At 43.1% G+C, this 25380-nt stretch overlaps 1 protein-coding gene across 10 annotated transcripts in view; it reads right to left on the bottom strand.

The window, feature by feature from the left end:
* LOC133465363 (protein shisa-6-like) overlaps positions 1–25380 on the bottom strand; it is a 68509-nt gene that overhangs the window by 37226 nt on the left and 5903 nt on the right. For 2 of the 10 annotated variants that reach the window (XM_061748093.1, XM_061748084.1), the window contains exons 2-4: positions 21799–21948; positions 474–547; positions 64–302 (exon numbers count right to left, since the gene is read on the bottom strand). The gene's annotated coding sequence lies outside the window, so the exon portion shown is untranslated. Of the gene's footprint in view, positions 1–63; positions 452–473; positions 548–9175; positions 9293–21798; positions 22032–25380 lie in introns of those variants that run through there. The other 8 variants (XM_061748088.1, XM_061748087.1, XM_061748089.1 and 5 more) reach the window with 8 other exon arrangements.

Genomic DNA, 25380 nt, shown 5'->3' with positions numbered 1-25380 from the left:
TGACGTCACTTTCCCCTCCCTCAACGCCTTCAAAGAACCCGAAGAAGAAGATGAAGAACTTACCAGAGGCTCGACTGCTCTGCTGTTCAAACTGAATGAGAAGTGGAGATAGGAGACCCCTCCCTCCTTCTCTCTATCTCTCCCTCTTTCTCTCACTCTCTTCCACGTCATCATTCAGGTGGCGCCTCCTCCTCCTCCTCCTCGCTCCTCCCTTGGCGACGTGCCTGGCGCTCCTCTCGTTCCTGCACCTCCAGAATGGACACAGAGAAGACAAACGGAGAGGCTGCTGGTGGCCAAGCATGCTTGCACGCACACACACACATGCGCACACACACACAAAATAAGAATATATATGCTACATGTAGCTGTTACTGTAATTTCTCATGTATAATGCACATTTCCCCCCCCAAAAAATGTCAAAAGTCAATGGTGCCCATTATACATAGGTATAGGGGAAAATGAAAAAAACTTACCCATCCTATAAATGTACGCCACCATCTCGACGTTATGAAAAAGCGGTACGTTAATTCCAATATGCCACCGCCACCTAGAGGTTATGAGAAGGTGTAGACGTTCATTCTAATATGCCACCGCCACCTAGAGCCTATGAAAAAGGTCTAGTCTACACTTTCATTCCAATATGACAGAGGTACGTAGGACTGCATAATATGTACAGTTGTGCTCATAGGTTGACATACCCTGGCAGAATTTAGAAGTTAGTTTGTGATGCAGTGAGTGAGTTCGTTTGTGATGTCATGGTCCACTGAGTTAGCTTACATCATGATCCTTTGTTTCATGTCATCTTAAGTCATACTTTGGGGAAAATGCATCACCGCGTAGGCCGTCAGAGCGCACAGCATCTTTTTCACGGCGGTGACTGGACGGCGTCGTCCTGCTTTGTGTGCTTTAAGAGCCTTGAATGGTCGCCAGGAGCACTTGAGCCCACAGGCGCGCTCGCTGTTTGTTATCTTTACGTGGGGGACCACTCACTCATGCTGTTATCTTCGCGTCTGGCGGGAAGCGGCCAGCAGATTAATTGAGCGAGCGGTCGCTCAGGACGACAATTCGCTATGGAAAGCTGTTTGAGCATTTATTCCGGAGCAGCTTGAGGTCCATGTACGAGGACACTCAAACTAGTAAGACAAATAAATGCACTAGTGGAAAAACTGGGGCAAAGTAGTAGAACGTCTGTGTCTTACTAGTAATGTTTTTTCCCCCTTTTTGCACTAGTTGGCATTCAGCTCGCTACTAATACTGCTCGTAAAGCATAGGATTTTAACCTGCAGAATTTTACAATGTCACTAGTAGTACTAGTAGCACGCAGAAGACAACTATTGCACTGTTTAGTAACATGTAGTTGTTCTACTTGCCCGATACCCTTAGGGTAAGTCATTTATTAGATAGCCTTGAAATCCATCTCTCGGTCCATGTACTAGTACACTCTTTACACTTGTGAAACAATTCAGCACATTTGTAGAATGACTAGTGCACATTGGTAGAATGACTGTGCCTTACAAGTCACATTTGTCCCGCTACTGCCTTACATTTGTTCACACTAGTAGAACAACTTTGCCATGCTATTAGGACAACTAAATGTTAATAGTATCTGAACACTAGTAGTACTACTAATAACGCGACGTAGAATTCTAGTTGTTAATATCTTGCACTTACTGCTAGCATTGCACGGATGTCAACTAGTGCACAATTTTGCCTCATAAGTAACATGTAGTTGTTCTACTAGTGCACCCTAGTCATTCTACTTGTATGCCGCTAGTTGTCCTACTCCTGCTGTGTGCAGAAATGTCATACAACAATGGAATGCAGTAGTGGAAAAAGTGATACTAGTAAGACTCTACTAGTACTCCCTAATTATTCTACAAGTGGGCTGAATCTGGAAAGCCTTGAGCAGTTTTTCCAATTCTACTAGTGCGCCGAATTGGCCATTTACTAGTAGACTTTTTGTCCCTTTCTTGTAAGACAATTCAGTGCATTGGTAAAGTTCTTCTACTGATAGAGTTAGCATGTGACACTATTACGTGTGGGAGTTAGTTTGTCACGTATCAGGTTCGTTTGTGATGCACTGAGTGAGTTTGTTTGTTCATTCTACATGTTACTGGTACGGCAAAACTGTGCACTAGTTAACATCTGTGCGCTACTAGTGACATTCTAAAATTCTACTAGTTAACATCTCGTGGTTCACGAGTAGTACTAGAAGTGTGAAGACGTCAACTAGTGCAAAAAGGGAAAAAAACATTACTAATAAGACGCTTGCCCGACTAGTGCACTGAATTGTCTTACTAGTGAGGACAAAGAGTGTAGTAGTACATGGACCTTAAGCTGATATTGAAAAAATGCCTCTATGACATTTCTGCAGACTAGTAGTGTGTTGTTTTTTTATTTATTTTATTCTGTGAATAATTTCTAGTCCTTGTTTATTTTGATGTCAGTGTACTCACCTGCGTGATTTTAATTTCTCTGCTCCATTAATCGGAGTTCAAGTCACATCTGTCTAAGTGGATTAAATAAAGTTGCTTTTTTAACTTAACGCTATTTATTGCGTCAGTGGATTTAATGTCCGTCTGCCTCACCTGTCGGTGAGCTCAGCTAGCCGCGCATGAATTATTTAGCCAAACATTATGCAAATGAGCAAAGACTCTTCACGCATGCAAAGCGTTTTGACATTTTGATGAGACTCATTTTGTTCTTTTTTTTTTTTTGTCGACGGAATAAATAAATACATTTACATCATTTACACAAATCCAACAAGACTTCGAATGATCTCCAAAACGATTCACGGCAACACAAAAGTTAAAACGCCGTCTTTAAAATTTTGTAAATGAGCTACTGATGCATTGAGTTTAGCGGCGCAACAATTCATCGATTAATCGACAACTAATCAATTATCAAATGAATCAGCAACTATTTTGATAATCGATTTATTGTTCTCAGATCTTTGTGTTTATTCAAAATAAGACATTTGCAAGCATCTGCTTTTACTTAAGATATTATAGAGCATAATAATTCAAGTACATCCTTTTTAAGAACAATTAACTTTCAATTCTAAAGAACATTGAACATTGGCATTGTAATGTAGAACAATAAATAAATTCTACAGTAGATGAATACAAAATATAAAGAAAACATATTCAGGCTCTGCTGGGAAAAACTTCACTTAAACAAATATTAAATATATTTGGGACGTAGGTATAGAGTCATGAACCCACTAAAAAGGCCCAAAAAATGTCTTAAAGTCTGCCAAATTTGAATGAATAAAATAAAAAAAATTAAAAATAAAAAAACACCATGCATGTACTCGAAAGCATTTGGGCTTTGGCACCGTTTTTAAATGAGATGCTAAACATTTTAATATTACTGTTCTTTATTTGTATGTATTCTATGAATCTTGTTGTGTTATGTACTGTATAATTTCTGCTGCCTCTTGGCTCTTGAAAATAGATTTTACTCCTCAATTAGCTTTTATCAGGTAGAATACAGGATAACTCAAATGTAAAATAAGGCCCGACCTCAAGCTGCTAGACTGTGATGCGAGACCTTCACCTGTCAATCAAATGATGCTGAAAATGAGTTCGTCGAGGTCGATTACAGCCTGAATATTGATAACGTGTGCCGCTATGGTTATGGTTTATAAACAGTTAACTTTCACGTGTGTGTGTGTGTGTGTGATGTTGAGAACACGCACAAAACTCCGAACGCTGACGTTTTAATAATGTCGCCACGGTCGAGTGAGCTTTTTAGCTCCAGCCCTTAGCTCGCTAACTCGATACTTTCCCTGAGGTGTCCCAGTTGTGTGCATCTACGGCGCAAACGCCGTTCTTCCAGGGGCTTGCTATTTACCTTTTTCAGTCACATTAGCATAAGACAGGAAGGAGCATTATTGTATAGGCGGTAACATTTTTCATATGACAATACAGTATGGCATTGTACACAGTAGCTAACATAAGAGTGTAATCATGAAGAGTTTCGTTCATGAAAATCGGATCTGAGGTCAGTCAACAGAAAAACATAACCAGTTTGTCTTGTTTTTAATTCTGAATAATAAGAGCAAAGGGACACTTTTAGCTGTGTGGAATGCTGTCATGATTTTTTTTTCCACACACTTGAATGCAACAAGGAGCCCCGTGAAAGTCCTCATGAGAGCCAAAGTGTGTGAGTACAGCCCAAATGAATAAAAGGGTGCAATAATCAATTGTTGCGCATGCAAAGTGCGGTCGGGGGAAATTAAAACTCCACTTTGATGAAACGTGGCACACAAAAGCACAGGAGGACCCAGGCGGCAATTAAACAAAAACCTACTGGGAGTACAGCCACAGTCAATGCAACAACAGCAGTCGCTGTCGGTGTGTGTGTGTGTGTGTATGTGTTTGTGTGTGCGCGCGTCAACAGCAGGGCTTTTACGACACTCACTTTTACAATGTTGAAGGCTAATCCAAATCTTAATTAGTGAGTGAGTGTGGATTTTTTTTTGTTTTTTTTGAAGCACAGATGACAATGTTGTCAGTGTAATGTGCATGCGAGACCACTAGTTGGCGATAGAGTGGTCCCCCACTGCAACGCTGATTTTCAAGTGATATTTATTTTTTTATTTTTTTTAAATCGGGATTTGACAGTATAAGGCGATTCCCAATTTAGAGTTGTGCGTTTTAAGTGTAGTACCACAGTGTGCCACAACATACCGGGCAGCACTGAGGTCTACTGGAAGAGATGCAGAAGAAGCAGAGATGGTCCCTATCTAAACTCCTGCAAGAATCGAATATGCCTGTAAATATTTCTGTCAACTCTGTTCAACGCCATCGTTCCCGAACTCCTCTCCTCCAAGCTTCTCCAGCTCAGCGTCTCGCCTGCCATCTGCCAATGGATTTACAGCTTCCTGATGGGCAGGACACAGCAGGTGAGGCTGAGCGACACCACCTCATCCACACGCACCATCAGCACTGGGGCGCTCCAAGGCCGTGTCCTCTCTCCACTGCTCTTCTCTCTCTACATGAACGACTGCACCTCAACGCACCCGGCTCCCAAACTCCTGAAGTTTGTAGATGACACCACAGTCTTTCTTCCTCATCAAAGACTGTGTCGCGTACGAGTCTGCGTATCGACAGGAAGTGGAGCGGCTCGAGCTTTGGCGTGGCCGACAACACCTGCAGCTGAACACGCTCAAGACTATAGAGATGATCGTGGACTTCAGGAGGCATCCTTTGCCACAGCTGTCCCTCACGCTGTCCACCTGGCCTGTGTCAATCGTCGAGACCTTGAGATTACTTGACAAGTTCCTTGGAGTTACAGTCTCTCAGGACCTGAAGTGGGAGACCAACATCAACTCCATCCTCAGAAAGGCCCAGCAGAGGATGTACTTCCTGCGGCTTCTGAGGAAGCACAGCTTGCCGCAGGAGCTGTTGAGGCAGTTCTACACAGCGGTCATCGAATCAGTTCTGTGTTCATCCGTCACAGTCTGGTTCGGTGCTGACACAAAAAAGAAACTGACTGCAACGGACAATCAAGAGTGGCGGAAAATCGTCAGTACCCCCATACCCACCCTTGAGGACCTGCACTCTGCTACAACCAAGATAAGACTGTGCAAAATCCTCTCGGACCCTCCACATCCTGGTCACCACCTCTTGCAGCTCCATCCCTCAAGTAGCTGCTATCGAACAATGCGAACTAAAACTAGCAAACATTCCAACAGCTTCTTCCCTCTTACCATTAAATTGCTAGAGGCTAAGTGACTCCATAGTGTGTTTTTACGTCTCAAAAGTATTTACTGTCAAAACTGTATTACTATTGTCGTACTCGAGCGGCTCCAACTACAGGAGACAAATTCCTTGTGTGTTTTTGACATATTTGGCAAATAAAGGGGATTCTGATTCTGGTTTAGAATTACGGTAACATCGATGCTAATTTCCCACCTAAGGCTTTTCACATTATATGTTAGCATTGGGCTAGCTGACGTTTGTTAGATTGTCTTTTGTTTTGTGTGTCAATTTTACTGTCGACTTAACTTGGGAGTGACAAATGTGTTGCTTCTCATTGAATGGATTAATGACATTTTCCTTCATTTCAATGGGGAACGATGATTTGAGATACACGTTTTGAGGTACAAATGTGGTCACCGAAACTGTATTTCTACAGTATATCCACTTATTTAGGGCTTTTATCTTTTAGTCTTATATTGAAATTTTATTTAACCCATGTTCCAGTGTTTCCATTTTTGTGTTTTACTACCTGTTCTTTAAAGCTTTTTGTATTGCTTTGTATGACATTTGCTATGTAAATTTAAAAAATGAATTAAGTGAATGATCAACGTTATGAGAGTGTTGCCGGTTTTGGTTTTTTTCTTTTGGCTTGATGATGTTTGTTTGCGGGCTAATGATGCCTTTCACGGCGAGCAATTAGACGCTAGCGTGTTAGCAGCTGCGCCGGCCGGAGGTCACATCACGCACGGCGCTCCGTTTGTCCTCATTAAGCGTGTTTAGCCATTATTTGTCGTTTGGCCTACGGCGTTCTGGGAGGATGGCAGAGAGACAGACAACACGTAATGCCCGCATCAGACTACAAGACAAATTTGATCTTCCGCGATTGCTCTATGTCAGACCACTGCAATAAAATCTTGTATTCCGATACCACCGCATCCCGTTTTTTACGATCATTGGGCTTTATCTTGTCAACTCAAATGCGACCGGATACACTCGTTACCTTGGCGGCGACAACAAGAGTGGAGCGCGCCGACTGTATTATAAGAACAAAATGGGGGGGAAATGTGTGTTGGTGGTCACCGATGCTCAGGACAGGAGAGGACGTTGGTTTAAGGCTTGCTTGAGGTATGTTCACGTACTTTTAATACGATACGGCTCGCAAGCAGGCAACAAAACCTTATGTAACCTAGCAAGCTAGTACTAGCACTACCAGTTGTGCGCAAACATGTTGAAGTAATTTAATTGCAGTAAGTTAGCACCCATTATTTCTGTCCTGTTGTAACGTTGGTTTGACCTGACTGATTAGAATACACGACCTGAATAGAGCAGTGATTCACACCCTTTATGGATCCAAGGAACATATTTTACAATTGAAAAATCTCACGGCACACCAACAAACAAAAATGTCACAAAAAGTGGATACATTAATTACTGTATGTACTTCCTGCCATCTTATAGAAGACCATTCATTTGTTCGGTCTGTCACTTTGCCTCACTGGCATAAGTAGAGGAACAAAGATACATTTATTGCAAATCACATTTTTTGAGCAATTAAGTACACAAGTATATACAGTAAATGAATAGGTCATTTAAATAGACACATTGCTCCATCTTGTGATCGGATCGATGGTGTTTTTAAAAAAAAAAAAAAAGAAAGAAAAATTCTAAACTCGCTGATCGGCCCCAAAAATCCTGATTGTGTAAAGCCTAGTTTTCCATTCTGATTAAAACTCAACAGGACTGCGTGATTCATTTTTAAGGCTAAATAAGAGCAACATTTAAGACTATTTGATAAACAGAAGTGTTCGAAAGTGTAATTGTTATGCCTCATTTGAAAATAAACGCTCCCATCTCAGAGGACATTAAAGTAAAAGTAAAGTAAATAAAATGATTTTGCTGAGACGATGGACGCTGATCAGTTATCACACCGAGTCGTCTTTGTTGCTTTATGACTTCTATTGCTCACAGCCCGCAGAGGAACATTTGTTCTTTTTCCCTTTTATTGTTTTTTTTTCATTGAATTACGGCTTGTTGGCTTGCCTCCAAGACAAAAACGGAATCTAATGTAAGAATGTAAATGTATAACAAGCACACGAACGCACACACACACACACACACACACGCCAAGAATTAAAAAAAAAAAAGCACAGGACAACACACCAAACTCGTTTGACTTCCAGTTCCTGTTTAAAGAACACTTTTACTTCCTTTGTGCTCCTTTCTCATTCTAGTACTTTAATAGTTTTTTTTACTTCCTGTTTGTGTTCCATTGCTGTTCACTTGATTGGACTCAAACATCCAGGACTTTGATTTATTGAATTGACTCAAGTGGGTGGTATCGGTTTGTGATCTCGTCAAGTGAGGATGTAGACTGCTATATTATTAGCGTTGCCTGGCTGGCTTCAAATTTGCTTGTCTCTCGTACAGGACAGATAACTTTGTAATCTAATATCGTTTTTAATACTTTTGGGGGCATGAAATGGATTAATTAAAAATTTAAAGGTTTTTCCATTGGATATATTGCTTTAGTTTTCATTCAGACTTTTTAGAACAGATCACCAAAAGGTTCCACTGTAGAGTCTAAATGCTGTATATAACATCGACTGAATGGTAATATTTTCTTTTATTCACCAAAAACATTCATCCATACTTATTTTAATGCTGTAAATGAATGTTTAATGTGTTAAACACATTTAACTCCCCACAGAAAGTTGATTTGGAGCTTGCTGAGCTGAGACAATGTTGCGTCGTCATTTACTCTGCTCATTGTGTGCGTCTTATCAGGTGATGAACAACACACCTGGCTTTGTTGGTGGTGTAAATCTATCGGCGAGCTTTGTGGTGGCTCAGCATGCATGCCAAACAATTTATGACTACACAACTTCATTGACTCAACACAACCGCTTATCAAATCAGCACAGACATTTTCTACATCACGATTGTTCTTCTTCACTTGTCTGCAAACAATCGACACACGGAACAATGCAAATTACGTGGGGGGTCTCCAGGTAGACCTAAGTTGCCAATTTGCGAACTAGCTTGGCTAAAACTTCTTAAAGACTTCACTTGATTTACATTACTTGACAAGTTTGAAGCTGTAAATCTTAATTTTCAGCATAGTGGATCATTTGTGAAAGAAACGGTATTTTTTTTGTGGAGCGGGCCCAAAACCTAACATATGACCTACGAGACCACACTGTCAAACAATATATTTGGACCCCAAAACAAAACAACAGAAGATGCAGGTTTACAGACTTTATTCAACAAAAGGGAGAACGCCGACGTGAAAAAAACGACTATTAACAGAAAGCAACCTGGCAGAAGGTCAACGTGAAAACCATATAGCGGACCGGTACCTAAATAAGGACGGTGGATGGGGAGACACAGGAGGAAAACACTGAAGGAAACTAGGAGAACAAACTACACAAGGAAGAGAAACAAGAACAGAAGAACACAGTAGTACTTACTAGAAAAACAGCAGACGAAAATTGCTACTGGAAGGACGGCACGAACATAGGCATGCGCGAGAATATAACAAAGCTGTCAAGCAAAGTATACTTTCTCAGCATTTTCCTCCAGCGTCTCTCATGCTTAAATACACTGCTGGTGACAAATCACCAGCAGCTGCATCGCGAGAGACTCCGCCCACCGACCTGCACCCAGGGACTGCAACACAGCAGAAAATTCCACACAGGAAACAAGCAAACAAAACAGGATATGACACATACCTGAGACACTTAGGAAATTAACCTAAGACGACTGACAGGACAGCTAACATAAATGTCTTACTTAGACAATTGACTTAAACACCTGATCCATGCCACCTGATGTAAGACACTTGGTCTCAACACCTGACCTAAGACAACAGACTTCAACATCTGACTTAGACAACCGACTTGAACACCAGAATTAGAGACCCGACCCAAGACACCCAACTATGACACCACAGCTTAGAGATTTGACTTAAACCACCTGACATAGACACCGGGGCCCTGAGACACCACACCTAACGTCAATAAACACCTGTCTTAAACACTTTATTTAAACACCCATTAATCAACACTACATTTAAACACCTGGCCTGGACACCAATTCAAAATAAGGCTTAAAGAAGAAGAAAATATGCTGTTTCTCCCAAACATTCCATGCTGTTGTTGGCTGTTTTCGAGGTAAGGTAAAGACTGAGGCAAATCTTCAAATAAATATGACCCGCGCACACACATAACCAACACATAAACCATACTACCTGATTCTAAACCAGGGGTTACCAACCTTTTTGAAACCCAGAGCTACTTCTAGGGTACTGATTAATGCGTCGGTTTCTCAGTTTCATACACATTTCTGAAATAACAAATTTGCTCAAATTACCTTTAATAATATGTTAGTATTATATGCTATTATTATTAATGAATTATACATATGTGAAGAGGCTAATCATGTTAATGATTTCTCACAATAAATAGGAAACTGACACATATCATTCTGCAAATCTCTGCCACTGTTTCCATTTTCAAATGCTTACTTCTACAACATTCCTAGAAAATGACAATGTCCCATCACTGATGAGATAGTTTTCGAACAGAGCAACTAATGTGGTCCGCGGGCACGACGTTGCGCCCCCTGCTCTAAACGATGTATTCAGTAAGCTGCGCGCTAGCAGATTCTACTGAGTCTGACACTGTGACAACAAAAAGAGTTGAGCATCTTAAGCCGCTAGTCAATACGCAATCAATTGGGATCACTTCATTGTGTCCTCACGTCAACAACACTTATTAGCTTCTTTGTGCTTAGCACACTTCTGGTAGTGACTTTCAACATCAATAAATGTCTTGTTCATTACTTACAGTGCATGGTCGAAATGTTACAATTCTAATCAGTCATGATTTTGAGTTTTTTTTAGCTAAGCTGAGAGGACCGAGGAGAGGCGAAAGGAATACATTGAGATGCGACATAGGGTAAAGGTAGAAGTGGCAAAGGCCAAACAAGAGGCATATGATGACATGTATGGCAGGTTGGACACTAAAGAAGGAGAAAAAGATCTATACAGGGTGGCCAGTCAGAGGGATAGAGATGGGAAGGTTGTGCAGCAGGTTAGGGTGATTAAGGATAGAGATGGAAGTATGTTGACTGGTGCCAGCAGTGTGCTAGCTAGATGGAAAGAATACTTTGAGGAGTTGATGAATGAGGAAAATGAGAGAGAAGGGAGAGTAGAAGAGGCAAGTGTGGTGGACCAGGAAGTGGCAATGATTAGTAAGTTAGAAAGGCATTACAGAGGATGAAAAATGGAAAGGCAGTTGGTCCTGATGACATTCCTGTGGAGGTCTGGAAGCATCTAGGAGAGGTGGCTGTGGAGTTTTTGACCAGCTTGTTCAATAGAATTCTAGCGGGTGAGAAGATGCCTGAGGAATGGAGGAAAAGTGTGCTGGTGCCCATTTTTAAAAACTGGGGGAACTATAGAGGAATAAAGTTGATGAGCCACACAATGAAGTTATGGGAAAGTGTAGTGGAGGCTAGACTCAGGACAGAAGTGAGTATTTGCGAGCAAACTGTATGGTTTCATGCCTAGAAAGAGTACGACAGATGCATTATTAGCCTTGAGGATGTTGATGGAAAAGTACAGAGAAGGTCAGATGGAGCTACATTGTGTCTTTGTAGATCTAGACAAAGCCTATGACAGAGTACCCAGAGAGGAACTGTGGTACTGCATGCGGAAGTCTGGAGTGCCAGAGAAGTGTGTTAGAATACTACAGGACATGTACGAGGGCAGCAGAACAGTGGTGAGGTGTGCTGTAGGTGTAACAGACGAATTTAAAGTGGAGGTGGGACTGCATCAGGGATCGGCCCTGAGCCCCTTCCTGTTTGCAGTGGTGATGGATAGGCTGACAGGTGAGGTTAGACTGGAATCCCCGCGGACCATCATGTTTGCAGATGACATTGTGATCTGCAGTCAAAGCAGGGAGCAGGTGGAGGAACAGTTAGAAAGATGGAGGGGGGAAGAGAAGCTCGAGGGAGAAGAGATAGCAAGGGTGGAGGACTTGAAATACGTCCAGAGCAATGGTGAGTGTGGTCAGGAAGTGAAGAAACGGGTCCAAGCAGGTTGGAACGTGTGGAGGAAGGTGTCAGGTGTGTTGTGTGACAGAAGAATCTCTGCTAGGATGAAGGGCAAAGTTTATAAAACAGTGGTGAGGCCAGCCATGATGGACGCATGATTTGAACTATGGAAGCTGCTCAAAAACAAACCAAAAAAACAAAAACATTACCTGATAAAACTGATTGACTGCCTAGCCCAAGTTCAAGTCAGTTGACTGGATTCCACTCAACAAACACTTCATACAGAACACCTCCACAATTGAATCATGAGATTTAACGATGACAGTAAGACATAAAGAGCCGTTTCTAATGTATGCACACTTGAAAGTTGTACATCTTTTCTATCATCCCAATTTCCCTCAGTTCCTCGTATGAGGTGGAAAAGAAATGAGCAAAGCGTCCTCCGAGGAAGAGTCTCATGAATAAGTCAGCCATTAATACGCCTCAAGAAGATTTAATCTTCCCCTCGGACACACTCGCAGCGTATGAGATTTGATCCGGGTCGCCACCTTCAAGGACCGGGTTAATATTCATGAGCACAGGTCACTTTTACTTTGTAATTCAAATCATCTTTTAAAAAAAACCCAAAAAACTGATTTGTGAGTCCAGTAAAATGGCATTTAAAAAAAACAACGATGTTCATATTGGATCCCCCGCCATTAGCTGTGATTTATTTCCAAAGTACAGATATGTATTCAAATGTAGGGAGAAAAAGTCAGAAGTTGTCAGAAAAATAAATACTCAAGTAAAGCACAAATCCCTGAAGAAAAAAAAATTACTTCAGTACAGTAACGAATTACTTGTACTCCCCACCGCCGGATTTAAGTTGAATACACTATCGTGAATTGTTTTTTTTATTTTTTTATTATATAGTTTAAAAAAAAAAAATGGTATTTAGAGAATGAGCTCGGCTCTTGCTCAGTGTACATTAAAGATAAGACTGAATGTTTTATGCAGTGAATTCATAATGTTTGTATTTTCCGCACTCTCCTGCAGATTTCAAATCATCACATTGCAAATGTGCTCCATTACAGGTGTGGGAAAACCTTTAGATGCCTTTCAGCCCTGCTACTGATGCTCCAGCGTGATTATGTTCAATGAGCACAAAGCACGCGCGCGCACACACACACACACACACTAGATACTGATTGGCTCTTGTGTGTGATCAATAATTCCTGCAGGCCAGATTTCACAGTGATGATGTGGACCGCCGCTCCATCCCGGGAGAGAAAATGGCAGCAAAAAGAGGTTTCATGCTTTCATTCGGTCGGCCGGCTCACATTGGATGAGCTCTAATAACGCGTTTGCTTTGTGCACTTGGGAGGCAAAAACAAGAACGTATACTGAAGAACACACAGAGAAAGAAATATAGGAGGAATTGGCGAATGTATTCCAAAGGTACTGGGCTGGAAAATCAGTTCATAATGACTCCATGCAACACAGATGTGAAGTGGATGCCAGAAACAGTGCTTATATGACTAAACTGTAGCTCAGTGACTGACAGGTAAGCAAGGAAATCTTTAAAGTCCCTTTAAAGTCAAACTAAATGTCTTGTAAATCTGACACACCACAAAGAAGCTGTTAACAACTGCGTCGAATTTGAACGATTAGAAAAAAAAATACATAAATATATATATATATATATATATATAAAAAAATGAGGCTTCAAAATGGTGATACCACATCCTTCACTCTACTCTTCACTCTGTCAAATTCCTGAAGTTTCCAGACGACGCCACAGTCATTGGCCTCATCAAAGATGGTGACGAGTCTCCATATCGACAGGAAGCGGAGCGGCTGGAGATTCGGTGCGGCCGACACAACCTGGAGCGGAACACGCTCAAGAAGGTAGAGATGGAAACACAGCTGCCCCTCACGCTGTCCAACTGCCCTGTGTCAACCGTCGAGACCAAGTTCCTGGGAATTACAGTTTCTCAGGACCTAAAGTGGGAGACCAACATCAACTCCATCCTGAAAAAGGCCCAGCAGAGGAGGTACTTCATGCGGCTTCTGAGGAAGCACGGCCTGCCACGGGAGCTGTTGAGGCAGTTCTACACAGCAGTCATTGAATCAGCTCTGTGTTCATCCGTCACAGTCTGATTCGGTGCTGCCACAAAGGAGGACAAAATCAGACTGCAACGGACACTCGAGACTGCCCCAAAAAAATGATCGGTACCCACCCACCCATTTGAGGACCTGCACACTGCCAGGACAAGGGCACGCAAAATCCTCTTGGACCCTACATCCTGGTCACCACCTATTCCAGCTCCTACCCTTAGGTAGGCACTATCGAACAATGCAAACTAAAAACAGCAGACATTCCAGCAGACTTCTTCCCGCTTGGCATTAACTTCTTCAACAGTTAACTTACATCATACAATTTCATTACAACAAGCGGCCAAATCAAGGTCGGGAGACTTCTACATTATTTGTACACTCACTCTTTTATCACGCTGCACTATTTGCATACGGTTGCTGATTACTACTGCCCACTTATGTGTCTCTTAAGTCTCTACACCATTTACACAGTCGTCACTGCACCAGATCATTGCACAATTAGTCACTTCAAAGTGCTCGAAATTGCTTGAGGACTACATTATTTGCACAATTGCCACTTTCTCAGCATCACCACACTCGGGGTACACTTTCATTGCTCAATGACTCTCCACACTTGTGTTTTATATGTCCTAAATGTATATTATATATACTTGGCCAGTAAAGCTGATTCTGAAATATGAGTTTGACTGTTTCAAAGGAGAGCAACATTTTCAAGCATTTTTCATTTTTGACACTGTTTCAGTTTGTAAACTCTTGGTTGTATAAGTCTTGTTTCTGGCAATTGCTTCCCTTCTGTGTTGCATGAAGTCCACCAACTTGTGGCTCCCGTGAAATGTGTTTTTCAGCCCAGGACCACCGAACAACAATCCTATTCTATCCTGTTCGATGAATAAAATGTATGGTCATTCACTTTTTAAACACATTGCTATTGTTATCAACACAACCGTGCACTGACAAATAGATAAAGCTGAACAGATAAATGAATGAATAAATAAAGGTGGTGTGGCAAGCGAGCTGAGACGCACTGCCAGCACAACTCACACAAGAGCAATCAAAGTCAGAGATGAAGGATGCTAGAATGCTGATAAAACAGCAACGGAAAGACAAATTCTGAGAACGGATAACACACTGGGGGCCAATCAGCGCCTGTCGATGAGCTAAGGAGGAGTGTCTTACACGCGCAAGTCATTCAAACGGAAGGTGTAATGGGAATTGCATTTACTAAATTCATGAGATGCATTCATTCCTTTTATGTTGCTCCACCTTCAAAGTTCACAATTCAGCCAGACAAGCGCCCTGTGTTCCAGATTGGAGTCCCAAAAGGTCACGTACACAGCCAGGTGTCTGGTGGTTATGTCATCCACATACCCAGGTGTCCCGAAGGACTGTTGCCTCTGTTGTCTCGTCTTGCATAAGCTGTACACATGGCCTTGATGGCACCCGTAGACAACATGAATGTCTGTAGAGGACATTTCACCATGACGTCACACGTTAGTTCCGGGTGACAAAAGAAATAAGTCATTCTCCGATGACACCACTAGTAAACAAACCCCGATCAAGGCTGAGTGATTGAGAAAAAGGGCAAGTGTCTTGGATGACGATTTAGGTCTGCTCCAGTGCAGACCCATTGCTGGCCGTGACATCCTGTTTCGTGCGTTTGCGTGTCACTTCACGGACGCATTCTGTCCGCATGAGGCGTCTTATTTGTTTTTGTAATGTGAAACACCACATAAAAAGATTAGCTTCAACAAATCACGCATCATGCCCTGCAGTCTGAACGTAGCCTAAGAAGGCGATGATCGCTTGAGACGGACTTTTATGCTACTCGGATTAATGGCACAGATGTGCGCTGAGGTGACACCGAAATGGATAGCACGCTGTAGTCTAATAGCAGGCTGGCTGTTAGGGTTTGCTAAATTATTCAAAGACACGCAACCCGACCAAACGCTGTGAGAAAACACGTCAAACCTGATGACTGAGGTTTGGTTCTGAAACTGTCCATTTAGAAGTGGCTACTAACGTCCCCAGGTGGTCTTGCAACCTTCTCGGTACAACCTCCACTCGATTTATGCTCCTCACCCAAAGATGCCACTGGATTTATTTGGATTCGTTTTGCAGGAAACTGAAAAATACAACTGCCGTTAACCCCAAACACAAGTTTTGTCATGGTTTCAGTTCAGGTCAGCGGTCATCAGTCACTTTTCTGACACCCAGAAGTATCCCACTATGAATTGTTTACAAAAATGCTGTATAAATTGTGTGCTGAGAAAATCGTAATGGGGTGAGCAGACTGACGAAGAGTCGCTGTGGGACTCAGTTAGAACTGGAATATTGCTGTGCTTCGCGTCAAAGCGTCAGATGGAAAGTGTCGGCTTTGATAGACTCGCTGAAAAAAGGTGATCAGCGATCAACAGGCGAGGATGATGGATGATGATGTCACACTTTTTTGAGCCTCGTTGAGCCGATCAATGCCGATCCTCCGCATCCTGACCCTTATTCATGACAACGCTCACAAATTCCATGAAAATTCAGAAACATCAGGAAACAAGAGAATGCTTAGGGAGACACCGGGAAGTTTCATGAGGCGTCAGGAGGCATCAGGGCACACCAGGAGACATTTGGAGACACCGGGAGATAACAGCAGGCACCAGGAGACATCAGGACACATCAGGTGACCCTGGGAGGCACGTGGAGGCATTGGGATCAGGGGAAATCAGGTGTGTCACAAGACATCAGGGGGCTCAAGGAAACATCAGGAGACATGGGGAGGCTTTGGGAGACACTGGGAATCGTCATGAGGTCTTAGGGATCACCAGGAGACATCAAGAGCCAGAGAGAAGCAGAAGGAAACACTGGGAGACACTAGGAGGTGTAAGGGGCCAACCAAAGACAGGGAAACAATTGGAGGCATTTGGAGTCGTCAGGAGGCACATCAAATGCCACAGGTGTTTAAAAACAGGAAAGATCACGTCTGGATCTCCTCCTCGTGGTGCTTTTTCATTCTCAACTTGTGTTTGCACTCCAGTGATCAGACACACAGACACACACACACCATTTGGCCGTAGCGGACGTGATCCTCAGTGGAGGGAACCCAGATCCACGCATTCGGTTCACAATCTGCCAGGCCTCCGAGCGTGGAAATAAATAGCCTCAACGGCGGCAAAGTGCTAAATGACGCGTGGCGTGAAAGTGGGACACGACGCCGCGCCGAGGGACGCCGGCCGATGACAAGGTCACGGGAGCACCAAGCAAGAGGGGAACGAGGCGGGGGCAGCCTGGACGACCTTCCGCGCTTCACCGAACACCGGAAACAGAAAGCTGGCGTAACTGGAATCAGATCGCTATTCACAAAATCACCCACAGTAAACCCCCGCCACGCCATACAGTAAGTCGAGGTAGCATTCTATTTGCAATTCAACCCCAAAAAGGTGGTAAAAAGGCGCCTCTGGCCGTGTGAAAAGGGCTAACGAATGTCTCCCTGTCGTGATCCAGGTTTCAACAAGCGATCAACACGCCAACAGAGAAGTGGCCGACAATTACACACGTGTCACTTTGGATTTTCATCAGCAGGCACTGCTGTGATGATCTGAAGGGAACCTTAATGAGTCTTCATTTGAGAGCTAATCAGCTACAAGCGCGCGCCCACCGTCCCCCATCACTAACGGTCCGCTGCATTAGTGGTGGGACGTTACAAGGCTCAAATAATTCATTACTGTACTCATGGAGACAGCTTTTTACTTTCACTCCTTGCTATTGAAAACAGATACAGTGTGCCTTGAGATGCAAGTTTAATTCTCTCCGTGACCAAGACTGAAACTCAAAACACCATTCACACCATTAATCTGTTCAGCCTCGGTGAGAAAAAAACCCCCCAAAAAAACATTTTTCTAATGTTTTTAATAAAGAAAAGAGCACTTTATAACATTGTACTTGATAAAAACAGAGTAATGACATATTTAAATAGAATGTAAATAATTAAACATTGTATTCCCTCTAATTGGAAAACAAATGCATACAAGGTGTATTTTCTCAGTCATTATGAGTTAATTTAGTCATTCCCCAATATTAGCAAAGCTACGGGAACACATTTTGGTGGCATAAAACAGGAGACAACGCTAGCGAGCTCTTGGTTTTAAATAACGACATGCAACATGTAAATGTGATTTTTTTTTTTTAATTGTTAGTTAATAAAAGAGGGAGTTTTCTTTCGGGATGCTAAGTAATGAAGAGGGGTATTGTATATAATTGACAGTAAAGAAAAAAAAAACATTCTTACTTTTGCACTTAAATACATTTCAGTTTGTATTATTATTATTATTATTTTTAGTATTAGAACGTCAACTTAAGTACAGATTGCGAGCACTTAAGTACTCCACTTGTGCACCGTGTCCATGTCAAGTGTCCACACGGCATAAAAAGCAGAGTGCCTCCCCAGCAGAAGCTTTTATTTTGTAGTCCAAGTTTATGTGCAGTATGCCTAGACTTAATGAAGAGTGCTATTTCTTGTGGCGACAGGCCTCCCCCAGAGTGACGCGCGCTAAGACGTCCCTCTGCTGATCATCAAGTTGTTCAGCCTCTGCCGCTAATGTCTACTACCTTCTTCTCGCACTCACGGCCTCCCCCGTCTCCGCCTCGCGATCACAAGAAGTGCTAACGTCGTGATTTTGTGACTTTGCGGCGTTAGCATTCAGGCTACATCTGGGAGCGGAAAGGACAAACCTGTCGAGGTGGATGCCGCTCCGTTACCTCGGCAACAATTCAAACGACAAATAATATACAGTAACAGACAGCATACGACTTTCTTCTCTTGTACCAGACGAGCAACCAGTCGGCACGCTGCACTGTTTCTAGATCCGCCCCCTCGATCCGAAGCGTTAAGAGTTCATGAACGGTGTCGCGTCGGACCTCAGTTCAGCGAGCGCTCAAAGTAACGTGTCATTTCATTTGATGTGACTTAATAAATCAAGTTCCTAAAGTATTCAGCCCCATAACGAACTCAACTGTCTCGATTCTTCATCCCCATGGTAACAGATGCTGCAGTCCTGACCTTATGCGGAGCCCCCGCTCAGTCTCACACACACACGCACACGTACACACACAAATGCACGCACACTCACTTCCTTATACACTCACATACACACCCCTCTGTCATGAGAAAGCATCATGTGTGTTTTCATACAGTACGTGTTACAGTTGAATCAGGACAAACACCACGCATGCACACACACACACACACACACACACAGTGTTGTCGTCAAGTATAAGTGCTGCTCTTTTAGTCAGGGAAGCAAATGCCTTAACTGCGCCGGTTCATACGACTCACGTGCGCCCGTCTGCCTTGATGGCGACATTCAAAGTAGGCCAGCAGGCTTGCGAGAGTGAAAGTTAAATCAACCTCCACATTGTCCTTCACCTCATTCCCTCTGCTAGCACGGCTCAGCTCGTTTCACCTGTTGCGCGCGCGCACACACACAGTTCTTATGTTACAGGATTATTCCAGAATGAATTCATTATGTTTTTTACAATGCAGCTTGAAAGTATTCAAAACACTTTGCCTTTGGATTAAATGTTTATTTTCAATCATTTTGCAAAAACCAAAACAAAATTTCAGCAGGGGAAATGTATTCATTCCATTTTGGAATGAAGTTGTAACATAACAAAATGTGGGAAAATTGCGAGGATGTTTCGGATGCACTGTACGTAGATATGATTTCTTAGTTTTTGCATTTTAATAAGTTTGCAAAAAAAAAATAGAATAACAATTTTTCATGTCGGGATCAATGGGTCTTGAGTGTAGAATTTAGAATTTAAAAAAAATCATTTATTCCATTTTGTAATATTGCTGTAACATAACAAAATGTAGAAAAAATGAAGTGCAGTGAATACTTGTCAGACGCACTTTACATGCGCGCGTACACACACACATTTACATTAAACATTTGATGTAAGCGCAACCCACACTCGCCACTCAAGTGTGATTTGAAATGCAAAATTTGAAGCGGTTATGAAGGTTTTATCAAATGTTTGACGTGGGTTGAAGGTGTGACCTTGTGAAGGACGCACAGCAGATGAGCTCGCCCCCGGGGGGAGTTTCAGTCGGGGGTTAAAGATGCGACGGGGACGCCCGCATATGTCGCAACACTTGCCCCCCCCCCTCTCCCAGAATTCCGCGCTGGCGCTAATGAGCAGTGAGGACGTCAAGGTGAAGAGATGGAGGAGGCATTTACATAAAAATGTTTGCAAGGCATCGTGAAGGGGGGGGAAAAAAAAAAAAAAAAAAAAAGATTATAGTGGAAGCTTCAATTTCCAACAACAACAAACTATTTTTGGAAGGCCTCACATTTTTCCCCAAGATTTGATGAAAAAAAAGACAAAAAAGTATATTTATTTATTGATTAATTCATTCATTCATTTACCTCTACATGGAATTTTTTTTTTCATATTTCATTACATATTGAATTTATATTTAATGATGTATTGAATTTGAATCTATTACTAAAATGCATGTATGTATTTCTTTAAAGAATTTAGATTCATTTCTAATTGAAGTTCTATTTATTTGAGTATTGTGATTTGAGCCAGGAAAACCCCTGCGTTATTGTGCAAAAGTCAAAGGAAAATCAAAACGCAGGCAAAGTTAATCGTTCGACTCTGACTGGACTCATCTATTGTGACGTGACACGCGGCAGGAGTTTAAACTCTGAGGTTTTTGGGGGCTGTGTTCATCTGAAAAACTGTGGTTGAATTCCGAGGAGGATGGCGTTGGTTTCTTTTCTGGTGGACATCCAAGCTGACAAATGCTCCTGCGCTCTCGGTTGTGTTACACTGCAGTGTGAGAACATTAAAGGAGGTAATCAGCAAGTGGAAGAGAAGCAAATGCACCTGATTGGCTATTGATCGCGCCGCTGCCAACGCCATACTCGCTCAAAGCGAGCGGCGTAATAAACGATAAGCGAATCCGGTCAGATGCCATGAGCGGAGTACAAAACGAGTTGCTCGCTTAGTAGTTTGTGTTAGGAAGAGAGAGGAAACAAGTGGACGCTATTGAAACATTCATTGCGGCTTTTAGCAACAGGAAACGCACACCTCCACTTTACCGGCAACTCAAAAACAGTCTTGAAACCCGCAGTTGAAAGACTAACTTGTGCTAAAAACCCTCATTTGAAGCTAAGACTCAACTCATTGACTGCTGTGGACGCTTCTGTTTGTCAACTGGAATCCATCAGTTCCCGTTCCCCCCCCCCCCCCCCCCCCCCCAATATGTTGCTGACAGGCAAATACGAAGTAAATACTGCTCAATACTTGGAATGATTCGAGGTTGGTAGATGAGTACAAGGTATGAAGCGGTGCGTGACTCCAGAATCAAATTCAGACGACTCCCCTCGCACAGGTATTTTTGGAAGTTACTGACTGGCAACACTGTTTTGAGTAAGTTACTGTAAAAACCCCTTTGAAATGTATAACAGTGCAGTGTTTCTCCTTATCATATTAATGAAGTTGAAAAATAGCAGATCGGCGCTGGTCTCAACGGAAAATCCCAAGTCCAAGGCCAGTCCAAGACCAAGACATTTGGGACTTGAGTACGAGACGTGGACGGTTTGAGATATGGGCGATATAGGCAGCCGCCCAGGACGGCATTCTGGGAGGGACGGCACTCGGCTTCCCGAATGTTAGCAAAGAGCAGCCGTGTTTTCGATTTGCTATCAAAGCGACCCGATTGTGCTCCCCGCGATGGTTGCCAGTTATTAAAGTTTCATGCAACGGGCATCTAATTTAAGCTCTCCAGTTGTCACCAGTGTGCAAATCCTCTTTTTACCAGCTTGCTCGCTACCTAGCAACCGGAGCCAACCGGACACAGCCGATCGCGAGGCAACCTTCGTCTTTCGGCGCGCGTGGGCGTCGCTTTGAGGCTGAACAATGGAGTGTCGGGCTCCTGGGTTACCTGGAGATGTCCTTGAAGGAGCCTCCCGTGGCGTCCGGCGCCCGCACGGCCTCCCTTCTGGCCTCGGGCCGATCCGCCTGAGCACGGAAGACGAACGCGGTTGGCGTCCGTGAGCTCGGCACGGTGACATGTTTTACATTTGCACGATGACTGTGAAAGTGACAAACAATGTGATGTGTTCATTTAGTTCCTGTCCCACTGTCTCACCCAGTCAACCTGAAAAGAAACAAATATCACAGCGAGATGATACGAAGAAAAACTATTCAGAAAAACCCAAAATAAATTATCTCAGAATTATCCATTATAACCCTGGTTTAAAACGCTCATGTAAAAAATCCTAACCCCTATCTGAAAATGTAATGCAAAACACCAACTAGAAATGTTAATTTGAAAATTAGAAACCTTAACCGTAGCATTAAACTCCATTTGAAAGCCGAAACCAGGTTTGAAACCCTAAATCTTCGTTGAAACTGTAATTTGGAACCCTGACCCAACCTTGAAACTCTAATTTGAAACCATAATCCTGTCTCGGCAAGTCAAACACGAATCCTATTTTGAAACTCCATTTTCAGAACCCAAACATTTGCGTTAAACTCTGCAATTAAACATGACTTTGAAACCCTAACCTTGCTTTGAAGCCCTAATTTTAAACCCCAATCCTTTGTTGAAACCCCACTTTCAGAACCCCCAAAAAATAAATCGCTTCAATCCCTACCTCTGCAATAAAACCCTACGATGAAACTTTAAGAATTTCTTGAAGCTCTAATTTCAAACCCTAACCCTTACCTGAAACAGTAATTTGAAACCATAACCCATGGTTACAACTACTTTGAAATGCTAAATTTGTTTTGAAACCTTAATTTCATAACCCCAAACTTAGATTGAAACCCTCATTTTGTCATGAAACCCTACTTTAAAAGCCAAACTTCATTTTGAAGCCCTAATTTGAAACCCTAACCCTAGATTGAAACCCTAATCCTGTTTTGAAACCCAAATTTCACAACCCTAACAATGAATCGCAAACTCTTAAACCCTATCCCTGTCTTGAAACACTACTTTGAAATGCTAAAGCTGTTTTAAAACCCTAATTTCAGAAGCCCACATTTTGTTTAAAACCCTAACTTCTCACCCTAGCCCTGGTTTGAAACCCCACTCTGAAACCATTACTCTGACGTGAAATGCTACTTTGACCCATAACTCTGGTTTGTAATCCCAATTGAAAAACCCAACCGTGGCTCGAACCCTCACTTGAAACTAAGTCATACTTGAAACCCTGCTTTAAGACCTTAAACCTGTCTTAAAACCCCACCTTAGGCTTGAACCCCTCATTTAAAATACCCACAGCGGCGAGTGCAGCGGCGCTGATAAATGATTCATTTAGCTGAGAGTTTGTGTGCTATACAACAGCGTGTGATTTATGTGGGAACGTCGGATTCCTGCACTTTTCTAGAACACCCCGCCTCCCCGCCGCCGCTTGAATGGCGAGAGGATAATACATTATGAAGACGTCGGCCAGAAAGGTAGCGGCGAACGTGTAGTTCCCGTGAATAAGGCACTTCCTCTGGGCTTCGCTAACAAGCGGCAGCAGCACATGGGAAAGCGCCACATAAATTGGTGGAGAGAGGCGCATAATTTCACCCCGTTTGGCCTAAAATTACCCTGGCAAATTTCACTCAGGGCCAATTGGTGTCATTTCCACAAAGCATCAATGTCACGGCGACAGCATCGGCGTGCTTCCGGGACCGGAACGAGCGTCGGGCGCATGCTTTTTAACATAGTCGGCATGGAAATTGCAGTGTGTCACGGGCCAAGCTGCAGGCTATGGTGCACAATATGGTCTTGGTGGAAAAACGTGAATCAGTGGTCTGGCTGGAGGATTCTGTGGACCGTGGTGGCCTTCTCAGGAGCTGGAATCTGACTGTCTGCCTGGCTACTTGATTGTTTATCATTTGACTGCTCTTTGATCCAAGTATTTGGTGCATGTCTTTCATCCTGTGTGTCTGCTGTACTTTTACGGTTTTTGGTCCGTGTCTCTGGTACTTTCTTTTAGGTCTGTGTCTTTGGTTCCATGTATCTAGCCCGTGTCTCTGCTTTTTGATCCATATCACTGCTCTGTGTCTGTAGTACTTGGTTTTTGGTCCGTGCCCAGTACAGCGGTGCCTTGCGATACGAGTTTAATTTGTTCCGTGACTATGCTCGGAAATCAAAACGTGTATCCCAAATCTTCTTTCCCCATTGAAATGAATAGAAATGCGATTAGTAGCATTAAGCTAGCAGACTTCCAGAATGCCTGTGGTCCGTCTCCAAGATTTGAGTCTTTGGTGGTTGGTTTTGGGTGCATGGCCTCAGTGGCTGTCTTCAGTTCTGTGCATGTTCTTCGTTCATGTCTGTGGCATCTGCCCTTCGTCCGTTTCTTTGGTTCTACAGTATATCTTCCATGCTTAGTTTTGGGTGTATGTCCTTTGTCCATTTCTTTGGTTCTGTGTTTGGTCCATGTCCATCGTTTGTGTCTTTGGCTTGTGTCCCTTGCCCATTTCTTTGGTTCTGTATCTTTGGTCTGTGTCCTCGGACGGTCTCCTTAGTCAGTGCTCTTACTCAGTGTCTCTAGTCCGTGCCCTTGGTCCATCTTTTTGGTGCATATCCTTGTTCTATATCTTTGGTTGTGTATCTGTAGCCCGTGTATTTGATTCCAAGTCTTTGGCCTGCGTCTTTGGTTCCGTGCCTTTGGTCCGTTCAGCGGTAACACTTCAAGTCACCCGAATCGCACCAGAGATCACAAGCAATCAGAGCGAGAGGCAGAAGGTTTGCTGTACAGAGTAGTGAGAGATTGTCTTCACTCCGGAATTTTAAAACTTCTCTGCCATTCGGGATTATTTATGTGATAGCTAAGAAGAAATGAACTGGAGAGTAGCCCTGACTGGTCACTCCAGTGTTGTTCCGTGAGTTGAAAGGTGGACCGCACGTCGCACAGTGTCTGCGAGAGGTTTGATGAGGTCAGACTAAAGCAAATCAGATTCATATTCATGAAATGCTACACAAATGAGAGATTTAATGTGCCAATTTAATGAGGAGGTCGGCGCAGAGGAGGGCTTCGGTCTAGATTCCGTCTCCCCGGAGATGAAGCGTTCATCCCTGACTCCTGCCAGGAGGAAGTGGCGGCGGCAGCCATTTGACCAGCGTGAAGCGCAGAGACGTGGCCTGGCACGTGGCAGCGGAGAATAATGAGATGAGAAAGAATGCAACTATGCAGCAATGCGGCCATTACTCGTCCGCATGGCCTATTACGCTGAGAAAACAAGCAATCCCCCAACACGGCAAATTAGGACACAGGAGAAAGAGGCCGTTATTGGAGATGGGAAATGATACGCCGAGTCAGTAATGGACTTCTTCTCCAAAGCCCTTCCTCGCCTTCTTTTCCTTGCTCTTGTGTAGTGCGAGGCTAATAAAGGCTGTCGGATTTGAGAAGAGGTGAAAAATTATGCTGCGATCTTTTCTCTCGCTGGTCTGATGCAAAATAATGTGACCGAGAAGGAAGCAGCTGTGTAGAAGGAGATTGCTTCACTTATTTCAATATTATAAGCC

Source organism: Phyllopteryx taeniolatus, chromosome 16, assembly GCF_024500385.1.
Source record: "Phyllopteryx taeniolatus isolate TA_2022b chromosome 16, UOR_Ptae_1.2, whole genome shotgun sequence".
In the NCBI taxonomy this organism is placed as follows: domain Eukaryota; kingdom Metazoa; phylum Chordata; class Actinopteri; order Syngnathiformes; family Syngnathidae; genus Phyllopteryx; species Phyllopteryx taeniolatus.
The sequence above is the reverse complement of the archived record's forward strand: the minus strand, read 5'-3'. Positions and strand labels throughout refer to the sequence as shown.